Here is a 24,744-nt window from a genome sequence, read left to right as displayed (position 1 = left end):
CCCTGAGTTTTGTAACTGAGGTCTGATCACCGGGCCTGCCCTAGCCCCAGACAGAGCTTGAGTGTGGAGCATGATAAATTCTGTGCTGCTAACAGCTTCTACCCTAGGGGCAGGGAGTTTGTTTATAAACAGAGGCAGGGTGATTAAGATAACAAAAGGCTTGTCATTAAATTAAATTAAGGATTGTTAGATGATCCTGAAAGCATTACCAGGCACTCCAGATAAAAGATAAGAAACAAAGGGTAGGAATAAACAGTTTTCAGAATGGAGGGAGATAAATAGTGGTGTCCTCCAGCAGTCTGTACTGGGACCAGTGCTGTTCAACATTGTAATGGGTTGGATCACAGACACCCCTTGGGACTGCTGAGACTAACTCTGAGCCCATTTTCCCTGCCAGCTTAGGACTCCAGAACCTTGCCTTGTTTGAGCCAGACACGCTTGCCTGCTGCAAACACAGGCCCAGGTCTGAACACGACCCCTAAAAGCTGCAGGCTTAACTGAAAACAGCTTAATAAGTTGTCCTGTCTCTAACACTCAGGTACCCAGCTCCCAATGGGGTCCAAACCCTAAATAAATCCGTTTTACCCTGTATAAAGCTTATACAGGATAAACTCATAAATTGTTCACCCTCTATAACACTGATAGAGAGATATGGACATATGGGTTAATTAATAAGGAAAAAGTGATTTTTATTAAATACAAAAAATTGAATTTAAATGGTTCCAAGTAATAACAGACAGAACAAAGTGAATTACCAAGCAAAATAAAACAAAACATGCAAGTCTAAGCCTAATACAGTAAGAAAGTGATTACAGATGAAATCTCTCCCTAAGAGATGTTCCAGTAAGCTTCTTTTACAGACTAGCCTCCTTCTAGTCTGGGTCCAGCAATCACTCACACCCCTGTGGTTACTATCCTTTGTTCCAGTTTCTTTCAGGTATCCTTGAGCAAGCTGAAGACAAAATGGAGGGGTCTCCCAGGGGTTTAAATAGACTTTATCTTGTGGGTGGAGACCCCCTCCTCTCTCCTATGCAGAATCCAGCTCCAAGATGGAGTTTTGGAGTCACATGGGCAAGTCACATGTCCAGGCATGACTCAGTTCCTTACAAGTGGCAGCCATTGCTTACATGCTACTTTGAATGTCCCCAGGTAGACTTCTTATGTGGATTGGAGTCTTCTAAGGTTCCCTTGTCAGTTAAGTGTTTCTTGACTGGGCACTTAACTTGAAAATTCCTTTCTTAAGAAGCTGACCAAATGCCTTATTAAGGCTACTTAAAATCAAACAAGTACACAGCCAATATTCATAACTTTGAATACAAAAATGCTACATGCATACAAATAGGATGAATATATTCAGTAGATCATAACCTTTGCAGAGATATGTTACATGGCATATGTAGCATAAAACATATTCCAGTTATGTCATATATACATTCATAAACATATTTCCATAAAGCATTATGGGGTGCAGATGATACAAAATTACTCAAGATAGTTAAGTCCAAAACTGACTATGAAGAGTTACAAAGGGATCTCACAAAACTGAGTGACTTGGCAACAAAATGGCAGATGAAATTCAATGTTAAGTGTAAAGTAATGCACATGACAGAACATAATCCCAACTATACATACAAAATAATGGGCTCTAAATTAACTGTTACGCATAAAGAAAGAGATTTTGGAGTTATTTGCAGTACTCTGGAAGCACTATGCACTCCCTTCTTTGTCTCTGCTTGTTGTTTCATGAGGAGGTTGAACAGTGTAGGACAGGGTTTCTCAAACAGGGGTCGCTGCTTGTGTAGGGAAAGACCCTGGTGGACCAGTGTGTTTACCTGCCCCATCCGCACGTCCGGCCAATCACGGCTCCCACTGGCTGCGGATCACTGCTCCGGGCCAATGGGGGCTGCTGGAAGTGGAGGCCTGGAGCAGCGATCTGCGGCCAGTGGGAGCTGCAATCAGCTGGACCTGCGGACAGGGCTGGTAAACACACCAGCCTGGCCCACCAGGGGCTTTCCCTACACAAGTGGCAACCCCTGTTTGAGAAACCCTGGTGTAGGAAAAAGGTCATTCTGCAACCCTTCTGGGATATACAGATTGCATACAGATCCATAATGACCTCTCACGGTGTTCCACATGGATGTGACACTCTACAGGAAAAAAATCTGACAGAGCTTTCTCTTTTAAAATAATATTACAACAACTTGACTTCTCAAACTATGTGACTTGTCATAACTAATATACACAAAAAGCAAACCCCAAAAAACCAAACAAGTCAAACCAACAACAGTTACTCATGAACTAGCACAGCATGTTTTAACTTTTCTTTCAGCATGAAACAAGGAAAATAAATCCCATCAGTAAGTAAATGAAGTGGATCTCAGCATAACCAATCTATGAGCCTAAAATGAGTTTAACTCCCATGGTGGGAAGGTTTCAGATTCATAAATTATAAACCCAGAAGGGACTATTGTGACCATACTTACAAATTTAGGGGGAGATTTTCAAAGACACAAAGGGCAGTTGAAGCATCTAATTCTATTGTCTTTTAGTGGAAGTTGGGTTCCTAACTGCCATTTGGGCCTTTGAAAATCTCCCCACTGACAAAGATAATATTAAATTGGCCCATGCCCACAATGCAAAATCCTGATACCTAATAACTGCTTTGAGTTATTAATGTCTCAAATGTAATCAAAATTTAATAGAATTTGGGGATTGGTATAGGGGACTGTCTTCCCCAACTTGAGTGAGGAAGAGAAGGTTATTTACCTTGTGCAGGTTCTTCAAGGTGGTTGTTGAGACGGCCTATTCGGAGGAAGTAAAAGACGCATTACTGAACAGTCGTAGAAAGAATATGAGAAAGACATATATCCATAAGTGGAAACAATTCAGCATTTGGTGCTAAGATAAACAGATCGTACCAACATCTTCCCTTCTAACAAGGGTCCTGAACTACATATTTGAACTTAAAAAATTGGGACTCTCCACAGCTTTCCAAGAGAAGGTGGATGGAATCACTATATTTGCCCACCCAAAGACTAACTGCTTTCTTAAGGGCATTGAGAACACCTGCTCCACAATAAGGAACCCACTGCCCACCCTTGTCTTATGCGGACTTATGGGAAAGCCATTTGAACCCCTCACAATTGGCTCATTACGACAATTATCTATGAAGATGGCCTTCCTCATTGCCATCACATCCTCCAGATTAGTCGAAGAGTGAGGTGCCCTAACGGGATATCCCCCTTACACAACATTCTTTAAAGATAAAGTTACTTTAAGACCACACCTCAAGTCCCTACCCAAAGTCGCTCCCCCTTTCATTTGAACCAACCCATTTACTTACCTGTGTTTTTTCCAAAACCACATGCAGATGGAAGGGATGCATCCACACAGACATTTGCAGAGCATTAGCTTTCTACATTGAAAGAAAAAAAAATTCTGTGGCCTTTCTCAACAATGTCCCCATTACCAACATTTGCAGAGCAGCAGGCTGGGCATCAGCCCACACATTCACAGAACACTATGCTATAGAACAACAGTCAACATCAGATGCTTGCTTTGGACTCACAGTGTTATCCAACATCTACAACAAAACTCCACCCCTCCTTTCCACTGAGGAGCACTCCTCGAAGAAGAAGGGAGTTGAGTTGCCAAATACATTCTCTGATTATGATGTTATTTTCAGAATAATGGATGTATTTACACACTAGACCTTCTGATCATTAGACCCATTCAGAAATGTTAGGAATGAGGGGATTTGGGCATAAGTCTGAAGTTGGAAGTACAATTCTCTATGTAATTTGGTCAGGAACTTTTCAGCTAAACATTTTTCAATTTGTTGAAACCAGAACTTTTGATGGAAACATATTGGTTATGAATAAACTTTTGTCAGGATTGTTTTTCAAGTCCAGGAGGAAATTTCCTGTAACAGAGAGAGAGAGAGAGAGAGAGAGAGAGAGATCCAGCCCAGAATAGCCAAGCAGTTGGGGGACTCATGTAGGAGACCCAGTGTTCAGTCTGCTAGATTCAGACTACTGACGTGAGCCTGGGACTTCCAAATCCCAGCAGTGTATCCTAACCATCTGGCTATACCAGGGATCTCTCCCATACCAAATGTTTTTGTGAAATTGAATTCTTGTTTCCAGGCAGCCCTGTATGTAATCTTACTCCTGGTGTACTTGGCAACAAACTCTATAAGTAATTGGCAGGTTCTAAAGGGAGGTCAACCTTTCTTATTTTTAAATATCTGTTAATTACACACACACACACACACACCAAAGATAAATTATTTGAGGGCACAGCCACCAGTAAATCACAGTTCTTCTGCCACTCAGAAGAATAACAGTAATTCATTGCATTTAACCTGGAAGAGGTTAAATACATTACAGTTACTATTCTGATTCTATTTGACTGGGATACGGCACACTTAAGCCAACAGCACAGATGATTTATTTGCCTGTCTAGATAAACTGCCTCCTCATGTCCTCTTCTCATATTTAAATATAGTTTAACTTGGGCTATGCCTACACTTACGACAGCGTGTAGAGTACATATACTGCATGCCCCCATAACACAGCTATAAGTAGCAGTGTAGATGGTGAGGCACTGCTTAGGTGAGTAGACACATCAGAACCTTGAGGTATGTACCCTACATGGCTCTCTACACAGAAAAGCAGTGGCTCCCATGGCTACACTGCTATTTTTAGCTACACTGCTATTTTTAGCAGTGTAGCATCCTGCTGCCTCTCCATTGCAGGAGCCTTTCCCCACCACAGGGAAAGGCCCCAGCAGCAGGAAAAAGTCTGGCAGGGGAAGCAGTGGGAAAAAGCTCTGACAGCTCCCTGCTGCCAGAGCCTTTTCTCCTGCCTCCCCTGTGCCAGAGCCTTTCATTTCCATGTGTAGCTACACACCAGTGTGGATGCACCCTACTCCACTGCAACATGTAGCTGCATGCTGCCACCACGGTAGACAAGGCCTTAGTGTTAAAAATAGTGTGTTGGGGGGTAGAATATAATCCAGCTATAACTACCTTACACACAGCAGGGAACACAGGAACATAGGAGCAACCACACTACATGAGACCAGTGAGTCAGTTAGTCCAGAATCCTGGCTCTAACAGTAGCCAGAACCAAGGACTATGTTTTCCATTTCATTTGGCAGTCTGACTCTCACTCTATCTTTGATGGGGTTACAGGCAAAGTGCTAGACTGGAAAAAAAATTGCTAAAGAATGTATTTCACAGCCAGGCAAGGTTTCCAAGATTTCAATACATTTAAAATGATTTCCTTGAAAAAGCCAAGGTAGAGGTTTGTCAGATTTGTTGGCTTTCTCATAACAAAATATTTTAGGTGCTCTAATTGCATACACCATTCCGATAATATCAATTACATTTATTTCTCCAATAGTCTTGATCATTTATTTCAAAGTGTTACTAAATCACTATTCTGTCATTTTTCCATTTGGGCTTAAATGATCCTGAAGAGCCAGAAGTTGTTGGTTTACCAAAGCAGTCACACTTCAAAAGTTTCTCCAAGTTTGCAAGATTCTAACACTCTTGAGAAAGATTCCCTGTATTTAAAATGGGGGGTGCAAGTATCACCAGCAATCCCTCTCATACTGGAAGAAACTTTTGACGTGCAACTCCCGAGACTGCTTCCTTCCTGACACTATTAAGATAGCCCTGCCCTTTCTCACTTTCTGGTCCCCATCACAACAAGGGACAAGAAATCTCAAGGGTGTAGTGGTTAGCTAGATAGTTATCTGTGGCATCATTACACTACATTTCAAGTTTATCCATTGACCAGTGCTATCCACCCTTTAGTTTCCTTTACTATTAACATTCTTACCAGCGGAGAATGATCCTGAAATGCTAATTGAGCCAAATCTGACAAACAATTTCTCTGGCAACCAGATGAATATCAAGAAAAGAGTAATCTAATCTCAAGTATGATTGGTCTCTCAGTGAAAAAAGTGCAATCTCCTTTCAGAGGCTGCAGATGGCATCTTACACGTTTTTGTCTCCTAAAAGTTTTCCTAATTTTTTCACTTTCAAGTTCAGAGAGTTAGTGGGACTTGAGCAATTTTAGAAAGTATATATATATAAAGCAGTGACACCTAGTGCAGAACCCCATTGTGCCAGGTATTCTACAAACAGATATGGTATGGCTTCACAGCAAAGGGTACTCTGGCTTGCCAAGCCCACCTGTAAATGTCCACACTGCAGAGTCACACGCAACTCATTCCAAGGCCCACACTGCAGTTACTGGAGTTTAGCACTAGGATTTATGGGGTATATCCCCCGGTTCTTAGAACCTGACTACCTTGAGCCAGACTAGGAATTTATTGGTGGTGTATTGTGGGAAATCGTGTCTGTCCTTGAGTGAGAGGCAGTTCCTACCATGAAGAGCTAACAATCTAATTGGACAAGACCGCCCAGTGGAGGGAAGGGAAACAAAAGGGAATCTGACTTTCTTGAAGCCCACACAGCAGCTTAGTGGCAAAGCTGAAAAGAAAACCCTCATCTGCTGAGTTACAGAGCAGTGCGTCCTGCAGTAGACTATGCTATCTTGCTCACAGCCTCAGCCAGTCACTGATCATTATATTCAGGATGAGGAAGGAATTTTTTTCCTCCAAGGCAGATTGGTATGGACCCTAGGGTTTTCATAATCCTTTAGGACATGAGGCATGGGCCACTAGCTAGGTTCATCTGGGTATAGATCATGTAATCAATTCCCTGCTATTGCAGGGCCTCAGGCATTGGTCACTTCAGTCCCTCCTATTCTCTGCCCGTGGCACATAAGAGATTAGTCTCCTGAGGGCTGTAATACTTTGGTCTATTTCTGGTTGTTGGGTTTCGTGTGGTGGTGGCTGGGAGGTGTTTAGTGGTCTGTGACATACAGGAGGTCAGACTAGATGATCTGGTGATCCCTTTTGACCTTAAACTCTATAACTCTAGTCGTGACAATGAGTCCTACCACTCCCTATCACCAGTGTTCCATGTGTATGCAAATCTTGAATATGTAATTAAAAATAATCAGACTAGAGCCAACATATACGTTTTATTCCCAGTTTCTCCAACAACCAGTGTTATCCAACCCTCCTCTCATAGTATTGTTGCAGTCAGATGAACGGAACATATTTATGCACACAAAAAAATCTTCTCACCACCCTGGCTGTTATCATACTATGAAGAGTAGAAACACCCTTCCACACTTCAAATTTTCATGCTCAGTGTTTGATGAAAGGAGACTCTTGAAGGAGGGAAAAATCAGCCTTTAGGTTCTTTTTAGATAAGAACTCTTTCATTTTACAGGGATATTCATACCCTAATGTCTAGTGAGATAATTTTACATGAATCACCCATTACAGAATGTTAACACTTGGGTTTGTATCTTGCAAATAATTGAACTCAGAGTAATCCTTTGTTAGCAAACATCTGGAATGATAAGTGAGAAAGGAAGAAAAGAGGTGTTCTAAAACAGATTTTATAACACTGTAATGTTCCTTTGTTTCTTTGTTCGAAAATCCCAGAGAGTATACGCCTATCCCTTTTTATAATGATTGAAACTCTACCTATCGTGGTAAATCAGTAGATCATGAAAATAAAAAAATTGTCATACCTAAGCAAGAGAGAATCCAGACCATAACATGTTAGGAAAGGAAATTATATGCTCAGTAGAGCCTTGCTTCTTCTATTAAAATTCTGAACTCCCTCTTTCCACCTTCCATTTCAATAATATAGTCAGCCACCAACTCTACAGTAGATACATAATGTTATGTCAACAGTATAGTTACACACATACTTGAGTGAAATATATGCTTTGTCAACCCAAGACCCGTGGATAATGAAAAAGGATAAGACAGCAAGATCTGTAGGGGAAGAGATGAGGGATTACAGACAGGGTACACTATAAAGAGTAGACAGAAAAATTTCCCTGCTTTGCACAGCAAGTCTTTGATCCATAGTTGTGTAACTGGCAGAGGTGCCTTACATGCAATATTCACAACTCTCCTAGATTCTAAGAAATGAACACAGTTCAAAACTCAATCATCTATACTAAAGGCTTTTCTCAATAGGTTCTCCACACTGTTCCTCTTTCATTCTGTGTTAGGAGGAATGCAGGATAACCCTATTTTATACCATATCCCAAATACACGTAAGATTATGAACACTAGAAGTGTTAGCCACTAGAACTTAGCCATCACTGTGTTAAATTCTCCTCACTAGGGCTGACATTTGATCCATTGTATCTTGTTTAACTTGAGCATCTCAGTAGCTCACCCCTTTCACATGATTTATTTTCTAGATATCTCTGTATTGTGAATAACTATTTTTCTCATTTGCCTTTGTGCACATACAAATTCTGTCTACCCTCAAGGGTGAAGCTCCTGTGTAAAGCTGATGGAGGTTTCGGAATTCACTCCTGTAGCAACTAAAAATAATCACCAACCTCACCACCTTCAGGTCCAAATGCAAATCCCACTGTCTTTGACCTTGCCTTCCCACACAGAAACTCCAAATCTATTAGCATTTCTGGGACACTCACAAAAAATCTAACATAACTTATTCACCCTGGGGGGAATTTGAAGAGGAAACTTTACTGATAAGTCACCTTGTATGATTTTTAACTCTGAAAAATACTTAGACACCATAGTGATGGGCCTGATATAAGAACCTAAATAAAATAGAGCTGGAAACTTTTTTGATTAGAGAGAGTACGCCATACTGAAAAGGGAAATATCTTTTATCATGATTTTGGTTCAGTACAGAGTACAAGTCAGAGTCAGCTGTGGACTCTTTTAGGTTATTCCAAATATATGAAAATAAAAAATATTTCCCACCTTTAACCATGTTTTGTATATTATATGTATATTTCTCTTGAGATAAACATATGTATTTGCTTTAACAGACACTCTCTTTTCTGACAATATCCCCTCTCCCTCCGCCCCTCCCCAGCAAGCTTCCTTTTCAAATTATCAGTGGTTGAAGGTTTGGGTTGGGGTTTTTTTTAAGCAAACAAATAGATTACCCATCTTTAACTAGATTCATGTGCATTTGGGAATATATTAAGTGTTTTACATTTTCGTTAATATTGCATTACAAATCCTGGAAGATTGTTCCTTGCAATATGTGTTCACAGATATATTCATCGGAGAATGAAAGCCTAATTTTCTAATCTTCATTTAAGATTATTTTAGTAACAGTGCACATACGTTATCAGAGGAAGAAACAACATTTTAAGTCTCTTCTCTGCTATGTTTGTTGTTTTACTCTTTGACCACTATACCCTAGTGAGTTTTGGCAGCTCCAGGATACTAAATCTTCTTTTCTCATGATCCAGAAATGCTGAAGTCAGTAGTTCTGATTTTCTAATCTGTTACACCACTTTTGTGCCAGTATAATTCTACTGAAATCAATGGCCTTACACCATCAAAAAAATGGTAAAATATAGGGGAGAATCAGGCCTAGGATGTATAGACTGCAAACTTGGGAGTATATGTTTTTTCACATTATCACAATAATGCTAAAGTATGTTTTTCAGTATGTTTCACTGTGATGTAAAAGGAAATACTTTAATCCAAGTTAGCACATTGAAACTACCCCATTTGGGTACCGCATTAGTCAAACCAGGGTTTCAGAATACTTATTGTGGTAGAATTCAAACTTGGTCTCATAATATACTAGAAACATGCTTTTAAAATTGTATGAATACAAATATGGCCACTCTCTTTCAAACCAAGGTAAATTTTAAATGAGAACCGCAAAGGGAAAAACCATAATGTTTGCACCCTAGTTTTCTTCTTTGTGATATATAAAGAAACCCTGAATTTCTTTCCCACATAAAATAAAATTCTGTTTGTGGCTTTTTCCCCCATCTCAGTTATGTCTTTCCTGTTTTTATTTAAGAACTCTTTTGAGGACTAGATAAGTGATAAGTTACTCAGCCCTTTATTGCACAGAGAAAGCTTTTCTCCCAAATGTTTTGCAGAAGTTAGAGTTAAATAGTTAGTTACAAAAGCAATCATACTTGCTCAAGTTTTAGTCCCTCAGTATGTCCCACTAGTTTGCCTGTCTTCCAGAACATGCAAGGAAGTGACAACCTAATATTTAAAAGGTAAAAAGCATGTAGAATAAAACCTTTAAATATATATATATCGAGCTATTTAATGCAGTAGAAAGAAATAAAAAGGGTGTGTCTACACTTCATTTTGCTTATGTTTAGGCCACCTTTACAAGTAGTAGCTTAGAGATGGCTTGTGTGACATCCTGAATACCTAACATCTTATTAGTGAAATTTGTTACAGTTTTTACTCCACTGAATGTTAACTACTGCTACACAGGCCATCTTTAAAACTATCCTTAAATAATATATTTTATACATTGCCCTATTTTTAATTATTAATACCTTTCTGAGGATAAGTTATGAACACAGCTCTCTTTACTTTCTAAAGGCAGAACTACTATTCCAGGAGTAGTCAGCTCCAGCTGTGGTGCAGAAGTCTAAAAATAAATGGAGATACTGCAGCCTGGTGCGACTGTTATACCCCTGTGGTGATGATTCTTGCTCCTCAATGAGTTACACTAGTTCAGAACATCTAGTCCACTGGGCTGCTCTGGTGTATTAGCCGAGAAAGGTTTTGAAGTAGCGGCCTTTTTCTTGCAGATGGGAGAGGAAACATGTCTGTTCATGTTAAGCACATAATAAAATGCATTGAAAAGCCTTTCAAGTCTGCAGCAGTTCTGACATAGCATGGTGCCACGATGAGCTGTTGCTAAGACCTGGATTCTGAAAAAATATAGAAGTGTAATCAGTGTTCTACAAATCAACTGAGCAAAAATCATTCAATAAAAAGCCTTTCCCTCCATAAAAATCTTCCCTTTTGTTTCTGATTAGCAGCCAGAGCACATGTGCATTCACCAGCCTCTAAACACAGTCACTAACATGTCATTGAAATGGCTTTTGTCCCTCTGAACAGCCTTCCATAGGCATTTTTGCCTAAGTCTGTGGCATCTTGGCATAGACTTTTTTCACCAAAGGAAAGGCAAAGACATCCAGAAATAACATCAAGCTATCAAAGCCAGAGCCACAGACTAAAGGAAGCCAGCTTCTGAAATAGAAATTAAGGAAATCAAAAGACTCCTCCAAATAATAAAAAGGGCTCTTAAATAACTGCAGCAAAAGCCATCTGAATTGAAAGCAAGCACTAACTCCAGTTCCTGAAAGAGAGAGAGACACAGAGAAATCAGTTGCCTTTATACAAAGAAATGTGTTAAGTCACTTGTAATAACCACCAATAGTTGCAGTTCCAAAAAAAAAAAAAAGTCAAGTACCATCAAAAAAATAATAACACTGTTAAAAATCAGAAAGTGGCTCCAGGGTATTGAAAATTTGTATTAGAAACTAAGAGTTTATATATATTCTGTCAACTCAGTGACTTGGCATCAGTTTTACCTATGCAAGAGGTCAGGGTTAAAGAATAGCCACAAGACTGCTGCCTTTAGGACCAGCAGGGATTGGAAGTGTTGCTGACCTTTTGGGCTCAGGGGAAGGTAGGGTGCATCTTATGTCTCTCTGGAACACTCCCCAGCAGCCTCCAAGTAGATATCTAGCTAGAATAATGACAACAATAATCAAAATCTTGAAAATAGTGGAATAGCTGAAGTAGCAAGGGGCAGTATTAAAAAAGGAAACATCCTCAGGAACTATTAAGGACTCTCTGAAAGACTCAGAGTATGAGTCCAGAATCTGCTTGCTTCAGAAGCTTCCCTTAAGAGTGAGGAGAGGGATTTAAGACAGCAAGGATAAAAACATGTGTTATTAGAACTAAGGAAGGAGAAAGGAAGATTGTGAATCATTATTAGTCATTATAAGGAAATAAAGGAATACGTTCTGAATACACTTGAAGCTCTTGACAGGGGGAATGACAGCTATTGAAAAGACAACACAGCACTCCAACCACTATGACAGTGCTACAACTGGATTTTACATGAAGCACAGTCTGCTTGCTCCTGAGATGTCATTTGTGAATCAGCTAGGGTCTGACACATCAGCTGCTCCAGCAAATAACGTATCACTGAACGTACAAAAGGTTAAAGTTCTGTTTACTTACAGATCATAAGAGCAGAGTAGCAACAAGAAACCATACTGCTCCCACCCATGAGCTTTTTGGAACTACAGCTGGACTTTTAATCCTGGATCCTGGTGGGACTCATGCATTACGATGGACCTGAAAAGAAACATTAAGGATCTAATCCTCAACTGGTATAAATGGATTCAGCTCCATTCAAGTCAACAGCTAGTCCAAACGGCTGCTCTGGTGTATTAGCTGAGAAAAGTTTTGAGTTAGCGGCCTCTTTCTTGCAGATGGGAGAGGAAGCATATCTGTTCATGTTAAGCACATAATAAAATGCACTGAAAAGCCTTTGAAGTCAATGGAGCTGCACCCATTTACATCAACTGAGAATCCGGACCTAATATCTCAGCCTACATCCCTGCAAGATATGTAAAATTTAGCAGCATTCCCTAAAGCTGGTAAAATTGAACTTGTTTTTATTCAGAATAGGGTAAAATGCTGACTAATCTTGTTCGGGAGGTGATTTTTTCAACAAGGGTTGGGACTAGAGTTACATTAGCAGTGGGCACTTTCACATAGCTCCTTGGCACAGTGTGTTAAGTACACTGGCCTTTCACCTCAGTTCAAGTCTAACATAAGGCTAGACAATAGATAATCAGTTTAGAAGTCTCATCTACTGCCTAGTAGATATTCATCTAGGACCTGACCCAATTGAAAGATCCCTTCTGAAAGACTCCCATTGACCTATATAGAAAAATTACCTCAGAGTTTGGCACAACTAGCAGTCTGCCTGTAAGATAGGACCCGAAATGTAGCGTAACATCAGCTGCCAAGTGTGCCAGAATTGCAGGGCAAACTGCTGGAGTCTACAGTATCTTGTGGGACTTGCCACAATGACTCCTTTCTCTGAAAAAGGAATCCCACACAGCTGCTTTAAAAGCTTGTGTTTGGCAAAGCCTCTTTAAGCATTGTGTGCACATAATAAAGCTTTTTCACAGGAAAAAAAATAACAAAGCTTTTAAAGCTCCTGAGGCAGCTACAGGGATTTACTACCCTTGAAGAGGGAATCCAAGGTGGAGGCTGCACACAAACTATGTTTATAATTTTTTTATAGTCAGATAAATCATTGCAAATAAAGAAGAGAATCAGATCTATTGAACCACCACAGATATTATTACACTATATAACGGAAGAGACCTAATATGGCTTTACAGTTGGAGCAAGGAATAGGATTCAGAACTTCTAGGTTCCACTCATGTCTCCCAAAGTTATACAGCAAGTCAGCGGTGGAAATGTATTTCCACATTTCTCTGCCTTGGTTACCCATGTCTACAAGCATATTATTAGCACTTATTTACTTCACAAGGATGCTGTGAGGCTGAAATAATTTATAGTTTAAGTGTTTTGATTTCCAGAATGGAAATCATTATCAGCACTTATATATTATAGTATATCTCACCCTATTTTTTGTTAATATGACAACTATAAATACTCTATAGAATGCACAATTGCATGCAACAAAATATTTCTTTGTAAGCTTAAAGCATTATAGGGAAATAAAGCAGTAAGTTCTGAATAGCAGTTGAAGCAAACAAGTTAAAGAAAACTGACCAGATGATCTCTTCTACCTCCATCCAAAAGTTAAATCTGGTAGGATTGAAATGAATTTTAAGGGAAGACTCCACTTCCCCTTTAACAACAAGGTCCAAGTTGGACAATAGCCACTCAGTTTAATCCTTCTAAGCACAAGTACTGAAAAAATTCTATGTTCCCATCTAAGGTTAGGAGAGGGCATAGGGGAGCCTGTTTTTAATCACACTAAGGATGTTTCCTAAAGGTGCATATTGATTTCACACTGTCAAACTGCAAAATACATTATAACAAAGCAATTAAAACTGTTGATAATTATTACAATTAACTCGCTGCGTCTTACTAATGGAATGTTCAAGCATCCGAGAATTCCTGATTATCAGAAACTAATGGATGTTTGGAAGAGGAATGTCATTTTCCGTAACAGTATGTTCTTAGCTGATTTAATGTTCTCTGCAAACAGTTTTTCTCCTCTCTCTCGTCATTTGAGGTTTTGCAAGGGAAAGGACGGTGGCAGTGATTTGTTTTTCTTGAGAAGAAGCAGGGCTCTTCACTTTGCTTTTGTGCCAGGGGGTTGTGAAGCCAGGATAAAGAAAAGGTTTGCATTTCTTTATACATTAATTCATTAGATTAAGCAGGCCTAATTCTGGTCTCAGTTACATCAGTATAAATGTGAACTAGCTCATCTGAAGTCAACAGGGTTACACTCATGTTCTTGAGATTGGAATCAGGCCTGCTATACCTAGCAGAATTCCCATATTATGGTCATAACCATGGCATCAGAGCACCTCTTTCTCATGGGGGTCTGAATTCATTCTTACACTGGTGCAGAGCCTGGCACAGGGACTCAGGGGAGGCAATGCACTTCTCCTATCCTGGAACTGCCAGAGGCCTAATTACAGAACCCATTGCAAGTTATCTACCCTAATTTGCTCCCTGGATACAGCAGTCCCCACAAAGCTATGTGACAGCTAGAGAATAGCAGAAGCACAAAGCCACTCCAGTTACACCCACCTCTGTCTCCAGAACCACCTCCTGTATTGCAACAGCAGCTGTGCTCCAGCCAGAGGGGGGCCCTAAAGTGGGGATCTTTTCTGCAGGAAGCCTTACAGCGGATTTGCAGCCCACTGAGGCCAGTGTAAAGAGCCACAACACAAATTCAGCTCCTAATTTGTTTTCGGGAATAGTGCTCTGTACTTCAAGTGTCTTCATTTTGTTATTCAGAAAAAATATTATAATTAACAGGGACATACAAACTCCTCATTATTTATTTGTTGAGTACCAATGGTGTGCTTGGCACTGTAACTGAACCTACAGGAGACATAGTGTCTGCTCTAAGGTACTTAAAGGCTACTATAAATAGACAATATAATTCAGATACATAAACTATTAGAACCAAAATGGCTCTTCCCATGGAAAACGAGTGAGAGGAGGCTACACGTGGAGGAAAACTCCATATTCTTTCATTAGGAGGGTATTTAAGGTCTGTTAGGTATTTAATAATAGCAGTGTCCATTTGAATTTTCCTAATAAAATAATGACTAATCAGAAAAAAGTGTCCAAGAAGTAATAAAGATTAAGGTCCCAATTCACAGAAAGCACTTAAGCCTGTGCTTAAAGTTAATCAGCACATCAGTGCTTTGCTTAAAAAGGATGGGATTATTTACATTCTTAAAGCTAAACTCATAGACTCAGACTTTAAGGCCAGAAGGGGCAATCATGATCATCTTGTCTGACCTCCTGCACATTTCAGGCCACAGAAACTTGCCTGCCCACTCTTGTAATAGACTCCTAACCTCTGGCTGATTTAAAATCAAATAACGATTTAAAAACTTCAAGTTACAGAGAATCCACCATTTACAATAGTGACTCATGCCCTATGCCGCAGAAGAAGGCAAAAAACCATCAGGGTCTCTGCCAATATGACCCTGTCTGAAATTCCTTCCCATCCTCAAATATGGTGATCAGTTAGACCTTGAGCATGTGGGTGACACCCAGCAGCCAGACAATTGGGAAACAATTATCTGTAGTAGTTCAGAGCCCTCCCCATCTAGTGTCCAATCATCAGCCATTGGAGAGATCTGCTTCTAGCAGCTGCAAATTGGCTACATGGCATTGTAGGCAATCTCATTATGCCTAAGGCCCAAATCCATAAAAAGGATTTAGGTACTACAATAGTCAATGTTGCAAGGCCTAACTTTTAGGCACTCAGTTGAGTCTACAAATTCTGAGTTGGGCACCTCGGATCAATACACATTGCATGGGGAGATATAGGCTCCTAAGAATTGGGATTCACAAAAGCCAGCACGCTAGGTGGGAGCCTCCTAAGCTAGCCAACGGGAGATGACAAGAAGAGGGGTCCATGCTAAACCCCATCCCTCGCAGAGTTAGGCTGGACTATCTCCTCTTGGGATCCATATTTGGAAACCTTCTCCTGAAGTCTGGCACCTCAGCCTCTTCTTGTAAGAAATGGCAGCAGCACATGCTTAACTCTACACAAAACAGCTGAGGCAGGGAGGGGCTCCCTTATAGCCTTTTCCCTGTGATTAGAGAACTCACCTGGAATGTGGGAAACCACTGTTTAAATACCCACTCTGTCTGATGAGAAAAGAGGTAGAAGACTCCTGTTCAAACCCTAAGTCAGGGGTCGGCAACCTCTGGCACGTGGCTTGCCAGGGTAAGCACCCTGACGGGCCGGGCCAGTTTGTTTACCTGCCGCGTTCGCAGGTTTGGATGATCGCGGCTCCCACTAGCCGCGGTTCATTGCTCCAGGCCAATGGGGGCAGTGGGAAGCGGCAGCCACATCCCTCGGCCCACACCGCTTCCCGCAGCCCCCTTTGGCCTGGGACGGTGAACCATGGCCAGTGGGAGTCGCGACTGGCCGAACCTGAAGACACAGCAGGTAAACAAACTAGCTCGGCCCACCAGGGTGCTTACCCTGGTGAGCCACGTGCCAGAGGTTGCCGATCCCTGCCCTAAGCGATTATCTTAATCACTGGGCTATGGGACACTCTGGTGTGGGGCTATCTCAGACTGTCCAATTGAAGCTATTACACTTTGTATAACTAATTCAATATGCCAAGTGGATCATGTTCAGGGCTTCAATCGTTGAGGCAGCCACAAAAAGCTATGGCCTGCAGGCAGTTGATGCCTGTCATGGTGGCAACCCTAGGACTTTCTGGTGGACTCCAGTGGTGAAGGAAGCTGTCAAGTCAAAGAAGAAGGCCTTCGGAGCAATGCTCATGCTCCAGAATCCTAATATGGCTGAGAGATACTGTCTGGCTAAGAGGTGTGGCAGTCATTGAAGTGAAAGCCCAGGCATGGGAGGAGTTTGGAAAGACCATGGAGAATGACTACCAGATGGCCTCAAAGGTGTTCTGGCAAACCATTTGTCACATTAGGAGGGGACAGTGGGATGTTGCCCAGGCTGTACTCAGTAAGGGTGGTGAAACGCTGACCTAGACTGAAGAGATCGTTGAGGGGGGGAGGAGCACTTTGAGGAACTCCCCAACTCGATGGACATTAGATCAGATCTATTTCTGATGCTGAGGTTGATACGGCAGTAAAGTGACTTCGTAGTGGTAAGGCAGCAGGTAGATGAGATTCACCTGGAGATGTTGAAAGCACCAGAAATGTTGGGGTGTCATGGTTAACACACCAATGTTGCATGGAAGGTGGGTGCAGTACCTCTGGACTGGCAAACTGGGGTGGTGGTCCCAATCTTTAAGAAAGTAGAGCAGAGGGTGTGCTCCAACAATAGGGGGAATCTCACTCCTCAGCCTCACCGGCAAAGCCTATATCAGGGTGCTGGAGAGGAGGTTATGCCAGTTAGTGGAACTCAAATTCAGGAGGAACAATGCAAATTCCGTCCTGGCCATGGAACAACTGACCACCTCTTTGCTCTCTCCCAGATACTCGAGGGGTCATGGGAATTTGCTAATCCAGTCTACTTTTGTTTTGTAGACCGGGAGAAGGCATATGACCACATTCCCTGAGATGTCTTGTGGGAAGTTCTGTGGGAGTATGAAGTGTTGGTGCTGCTTTTGCCTGCTACCCAGTCCCTCTATTCTCATAGTGAGAGGTGCGCTTATATTCTTGGCATTAAATCAAGTTCATTCAAGCTGGATGTTGGACTCCGCCAAGGGTGTGTCTTATCCCCACTCCTGTTCGTAATTTTCATCGACAGGATATCAAGGCACAGCCAAGCTGTGGAGTGCATCTGGTATGGGGACTTGGAGGTGGCATCTCTGCTGTTTGCAGATGATGTTGTCCTTCTTGCTTCTTCATACTGTGATCTCTGACGTGCACTCGAACATTTTGCTGCTGAGTTTGAAGCGGCTGGGATGAGAATCAGCACCTCCAAATCAGAGGTCATGATCCTCTCCCAGAAGAAAGTGGAGTGCTCTCTCCAGATGAGGGAGTCCAGCTGCCCTTAGTGGACAAGTTTAAGTATCTAGGGGTCTTGTTCACAAGTGATGACAAGTGGGTGAGATCAACCGGCAGATTGGTGCGGCGGCAGCAATGATTCGGGCGCTGTACTGATCCGTGGTGGTGAAGCAGGAGCTGAGTTCTCAGAGGAAGCTCTATGTTTACAGGTTGATCTACCTCCTCATCCTCACCTATGGTCATGAACTTTGGGTAAGGACGAGATCACAGGTACTAGCAGCGGAAATGGGGTTTCTCCACAGGGTGGCTGGGCTTAAGATCCAAGACAGGGTGTGGAGCTCGGCTATATAGGTGGGCCTTGGAGTACAGCCACTACTTCTATGGATTAAGAGCAGCCAGTTGAGGTGGTTCAGGCACCTGATAAGGATTGCCCCCTGTGAGGCTTCCGTTGGAGCTCTATTGGGCACATCTCACTGAGCGTCTAAGTTCCCTCTAAGCTGTGCGGCTGTGCAGCAGGCTATCAAGGGCTGTGCAGCAGGGAGAGGCATCTCTCCCCAAACCCCAGTCCTGGAGCTGCTCCAGCCAGGGAGCGGCACCTCTACCCCAGCCCCAGGCTGCTCTGGCAAGAGAGTGCTGGGGAGAGTCCTTTCTCCCCTGCTGCAGCCCCACGGCAGCCTACATGCCAAACCTCTCATCCCCGGCCCCACCCCAGAGCCCATACCCCCAGCCAGAGTCCCCTCCCACACTCTGACCCCCTCTGCTCCAGCCCTGAGCCCCCTCCCACACTCCAAATCCCTCAGCCCCACATCACCTCCATACTGGTGCACATAACAAAATTCATTCCGCACAAGGATGTAAAAGATCAGAGGGAACATTACTGATTGGAGGCCCCGAGGCTGACCCAGGACATGCTGAAGGGATTATATCTCCCAGCTGGCCTGGGAACACTGGGAAATCCCCCAAGAGGAGCTAGAACCTGTTGCAAAGGAAAAGGAGGTCTGGTCCTCCCTACTCTCCATGCTGCCGCAGCAACCCTCACCAGGAAAAGCAGCATAAAGGGGAAAAAAGCACCACCAGCAGCACTAGGCTAAAGAACAAGTGAGAATGATTCTATAGCCCAGTGGTTAGGGCACTCCCCTGAGAAGTGGGAAATCCATGTTCAACCAGTTTCCTCTCTCAGACACTTGCCTACCCAATTCACAAGGAATCATTTGGATTAATTCACATCCATAGAGCTCTACGGTGATCTACAGTGCTATGTGTTTGTGTAAATTAGTCTTATGAAGAGAACCAAATTCACCTGCAATAATTTAAAGGAAAAATAAACAGTTAAAAAAAACACAGAGGGGAGGCTGGATATGGCTTCACGGTCAATTTCTGCTGTGACTTACACTCATTGCTCCTATGAAGCTGCACAGGGTGCAATTTAGGTCAGAACCTGACCTGTAGTTACATTACCTTTCTCCCATGATTTTAAACAAACATATCCTAGGCTCACAAGCTCAGAAGACTCAGAGAACATTTTTGGATTTTAAATGTGAGGCAGTTTGTTTCCCAAACTCTCACAGTTGTATCTATGAATCAAAGACTGTGAAAGTAGAACAGCAAGTCCTGTTTCTGACATCTTGTTGCCCTTCATAGACCCTAAGGTCATTGTCACATTCGAAGGGTCTGAAATGCATGCAAACACATTCTAATTCTGATAATGTGACAAAATAAGCTGGAAATGAAAGGATGAAGACATATCATCAGGGATCCCTGGAAGAAAAGCAGAAAATAGTGTGAATGTAAACAAAGTGACAACAACATGTCCCAGTCCTAACTGAATTTCAACTGAAAAATGAGAGAAGTAGCACAAAGATCAATTGAGGAAAATGTGAAGTCCCAGCTGAGTTATATGACTTAATTTTAAGTGTGGAGAAAACCTTTCTTTCTTGAAATTGAGACATATGGGGCAGTTTTATCAGATGAGTTTTGAATTCCTTGTTGCCCATAACAGACAAAATTCCCCCAAAACTCTTGCAGCTTAAGCCACAATGATGATTGATGATGGGGAGGCAGCAGACTGGCATTCCCTAATTCCGATATTTTATGGAGGAAACAACAATCTGAGATAACACAGTTAAACAATTACGGGTTGCCTACTGTGAATTTTGAGTGTACAGAAAAACAAATGATTGTCACCATCTCCAGCAGTTTATGACCAGCTTTGTGTCTGGGCAGTAACACTGTAGTGTGAAAGACATGGTGTGGTGGAGCAAGTCAACCTCAAGTTTCCTACTTCCCTGTCGAGTGAAGCTCAAGCAGGTCACAGAGGTGAATCACACAGAGCTTTTGATATAGTGTTTGAAATAGGGAAGTATTTTCCATTGTTCAGTTCTCCTCTGTAGGTTACAGGCGAATATTGCAAGTGTATTTGTGTTGCCAGTGAGAACGGAGTTTCCCTTCTTTCCACAAATGCTTTTATCTGCCACATTTTTAGCAACTAAAATGTTGACATTAACTAACTGCAAAGCAAATGTGATAGATGCAAAAATAATCAGGCAATGAGTGAACCTGATGAGTGCACTTCACATCTAAAATTTGCTCCCCCCTTCATCCCATGCTGAAGTAACTGCGAATCATTTTAATTATTCTTCCATAAAATGCCATACTCTAAATGAGTTCAAAAATATTTCAATACAATCCATAGTGCATCACAAATACCACCCTGAGCTAGAGCCAGTTCTGCAGACTTAAATCTGGGAGACAACTGGAGGAGATGACAGGTGTACACATAAAAGAATAAAATATAGTAGAAACCAATTACATCCAAGTCATTTTTCTTCCTTAAGCAAAATTATAACAGAAAAATTACTACAACAAAAATGACTGTAATTTCTTTAGTGATTGAAAGATATACCTATTTTCTGTAAGAACCAAATTTCAGAGTAAATTATAAATAAATTGTCTTTTTTGCCATGATTATTATAGTTCATTGCACTGGAAACTATGTCACCTGCACTGCGAGATACATTCAGTAACTCATGCCCTAAACAATCAGATGTAATTAATATGAGTGTCACAATTAATATGTTTTCATATCTAAGATGAAACAGGCAGATGGGGACAAGAGTCTTTGATGCACCTGGTATCAAATAACAGGAGCCTGACGAAGGATCTTTTGCTTGACTTGTTATTTACATATTTGTCTAAGAATGAAGAGGTCTACTGTGTGCATGTGCAGAAGGTGAGCACAGGCCAGAAAATCCCACAGTGATACTCTTTAAAATTCAAATATATAGTATAATGCATGCCAGCTTCATCATGTCCCTGTCTGAGGGAGTCAACAATTGTAAGCATTATTAAAAGGGAGTGTTCTCACATGTTGGGTAGATATATAATTAGAACTGGGCAGCTCCCACTAGATCTGGAAGATTGATTTGGAAATCAAAGTACTTACAATAAGGATCCTGTGTAACTGTAGACTGCCCTGCACCAGATGATCTCAAAGCACTTTACAAGTGTTAATGAACTAAGCCTTACATGTGAAGCCTTACATGTGAAGCAGAGAAATATTATCTCCCTTTTACAGATGGGAAACTGAAACAGAGAAGTTAAGGGCTAAATCATGGCCCCTCTGCTATGTTGACCTATGACTGTTCCCCTGCTCTCCCAGTATTTGCTGTTGCTATAAGTTTAACAACACCACGGGAGTATCTGATTGACAGCTATGATTTGCTTATTTTCAACATGCATAGGGGCAAGTAGATGAAAATAAATAAACATGAGTAACTGGGATTATTAAAGTTGCCAAGAGTCACTGCCTGTTATATTAGTGTAAGGCCTTGTGGGAGTAGTTATGCTAAAGACTGGGATTTAGCTAAAATAGTGTAGGCCTGAAGGTATAACACTAGGTCATCATTCTGAACTCTCATTCTGAGGAGGTAAACAAGTGACCACAAAGGGTACAGTACACCACAAAATGCTGCCAGATGGGAGTGAGAGGATTTTTGCAAATAGGTTGCTATGCAGTATCTAGGCAGTTAAACCATATTGACTCATAAGAATTATTAAGAAATGATTTATGCAAATTACTAATATTAATGATTATGGTTAATTATGGATGTTCAGAATGCCACAGATGGGATAGGGGCAGGAATTGATCTTATGATAATTGGGTTAACAGAACAAATAAAGATATATATCCGTGACATCTATATAACATCTATAACATAACTAGAATGTGTTGTATGCTGCATATGCCATGTAACATATCTCTGTAAAGGTTATGATCTACTGAATATATTAATCCTATTTGTATGCATGTATCATTTTTGTACTCAAAGTTATGAATATTGGCCATGTACTGGCTTGATTTCTAAATAACCTTAGTAGAGAATTTGGTCAGTTCCTGGAGAAAGGAATTTGCAGTTAAGTGACCTGTCAGGAAGCACTTAAGGAACAATTCATCTTGGAATACTCCAATCCACATAAGAAGTCTTCCTAGAAACATTCAAGATACCATGTGGGCAATGGCTTCTGTCTGAGTCATGCATGGACATGTGACTTGCCCAGGTGACTCCAGAACTCCATCTTGGAGCTAGACTTTGCATAGGAGAGAGGAGGGGGTCTCCACCCACAAGAGAAAGTCTATTTAAGCCCATAAAAGACCCCTCCATTTTGTCTTCAGCTGGCTAAAGAGAGAGCCTCTCCACCCCCAGAGATACCTGAAAGAAATTGGAACAAAGGACAGTGACTGCAAGGGGTGTGAGTGATTGCTGGACCCAGACTAAAAGGAGATTAGTTCGTAAAAGGGAGCATTCTGGAACTGGTGAGGATCTTATATGTATTCAGTTTCTTACTGAATTAGACATAGACTGGAGTGTTTTATTTTATTTTACTTGGTAATTCACTTTGTTCTGTCTGTCACTACTTGGAACCACTTAAATCCTACTTTCTGTATTTAATAAAATCACTTTTTACTTATTAATTAACCCAGAGTATGTGTTAATACCTGGGTGGGCAAACAGCTGTGCATATCTCTCTATCAGTGTTATAGAGGGTGAACAATTTATGAGTTTACCCTGCATAAGCTTTATACAGGGTAAAACAGATTTATTTGGGTTTAGATCCCATTGAGAGTTGAGCATCTGAGTGTTGGGCATCTGTTAGCTGCTTTCAGACCTGGATCTGGGTTTGCAGCAGGCTAGCAAGTCTGGCTCAAACCAGGCAGGGCACTGAAGTCCTAAGCTGATGGGGCAGGAAGGCAGGGGCAGAAGTAGTCTTGACAACACCCCCAGGGGGTTTCTGTGATCCAACCCATCACAACCATGTTGTCTGGAATTATTATATTCCTATCCTTTTCAACTTTATCAGTTTATCAATTATTTTGGCAGGATTGATGTCAAACTAACTAGCCTACAGTTATCCAGGTCATCTGCTTGCCCTTTTTGAATACTGGAACAACATTAGCACTATTCCAGTCTGATGGAATTTCCCTGGTATTCCGTATTAAAAATTAACATCACTGGACTAGAGACCTCCTCAGCCAACTCTTTTGGGACTCATGGGTACGAATTATCCAGGCCTTCTGAATTAACAATGTTTATCCCTAGTAGATGTTGTCTAACACCATCCTCAATTATTAATGGATTGAAGGCAGCTCAGCCTCTATGGTGATGGAAGTCATAGAAACACCTTTGATAAATAGCTTTGACTAGATATGTAATGATCTTTACATTCATTAAATAACAAGCCGATGAATGAGAAAGGAATAAAACTTTAATAAAACAAACCGGACAGCGTCTCTGGTACACAGCCATCCGGTGTTCCCAACCCCCACCTCTAGGGCACTTCTCCAAATTCCCACACTCACAACACAGTCCCTTATGAGGGAACATCTCCAAATAATAATCTTTCATAAACATATCTGTACATCTTCCCTCTTAAAGAAAACAAAATTAACTCTTATATAGTTAACAACTATCTAACAACAAATGCATTACATTCTCAACCCATCTAGTACATTTCAATAGATCCAATGTGTCAACTACCTAGAGAGGAGAGAGTACCAGCACATCACTCTGGAGTGAATCTTTACCACTCACTTTCCTCAAATAGTCCTTCTCCAGGCAGGTTAGCAAATCTCTGACTCTTTCAGAATGTTTAATCTCCCACTCTGATCTTTTCAGTATCAGCCTTCCATTAGAGTCTGAGTTGTTCTCTTGTTTCTTGACAGTTTCTCCTTTGTGCGTTGAGGAGGATAAAGGATCAGTCAAATGGGAATTGCCAGAGTTGAGATCAGCTGTCAATGTGTTGGAACTTTCTGGGATTAGTCATAGATCTCTTTGACTATGTTGAAACATGTATCAGAGGGGTCGCCGTGTTAGTCTGGATCTGTAAAAAGCAACAATGAGTCCTGTAGCACCTTAAAGACTAACAGATGCAGTTGGATGCAGTTGTTCTTTAATGGTATCCCTTTGGCCCCAAGTATTAGAGGTGTGATTCCTCAGGCACACTATCACCTGGGTTAAGAGATGGGAGATCACAGGCCCTTTTGTCAAACTAGATATCTGCTTCCACTTCTGATTTTCTTTCATTGTTTGGTTTCATTGTTATGAGACTTCAGCAGGTTATCAGTAATTGTGTGATGAGGCAAGGCCAGATGGCTACAGTAAAGTAGTGAGGAACAGGTACGTTAGCCCCAGGCTA

At 41.4% G+C, this 24,744-nt stretch overlaps 1 long non-coding RNA gene across 1 annotated transcript in view; it reads right to left on the bottom strand.

The window, feature by feature from the left end:
• Positions 1-2,126: 2,126 nt before the first annotated feature.
• LOC123354179 overlaps positions 2,127-24,744 on the bottom strand; it is a 58,671-nt gene continuing 36,053 nt past the window's right edge. The window contains exons 3-4 of the long non-coding RNA XR_006574649.1: positions 3,344-3,415; positions 2,127-2,802 (exon numbers count right to left, since the gene is read on the bottom strand). This is a non-coding gene — a long non-coding RNA (uncharacterized LOC123354179). The remainder of the gene's footprint in view (positions 2,803-3,343; positions 3,416-24,744) is intronic.

Source organism: Mauremys mutica, chromosome 1 (assembly GCF_020497125.1).
Source record: "Mauremys mutica isolate MM-2020 ecotype Southern chromosome 1, ASM2049712v1, whole genome shotgun sequence".
NCBI lineage: Eukaryota > Metazoa > Chordata > Testudines > Geoemydidae > Mauremys > Mauremys mutica.
Note: the sequence above shows the minus strand (reverse complement) of the source record. Positions and strands in the feature narration are given on the sequence as shown.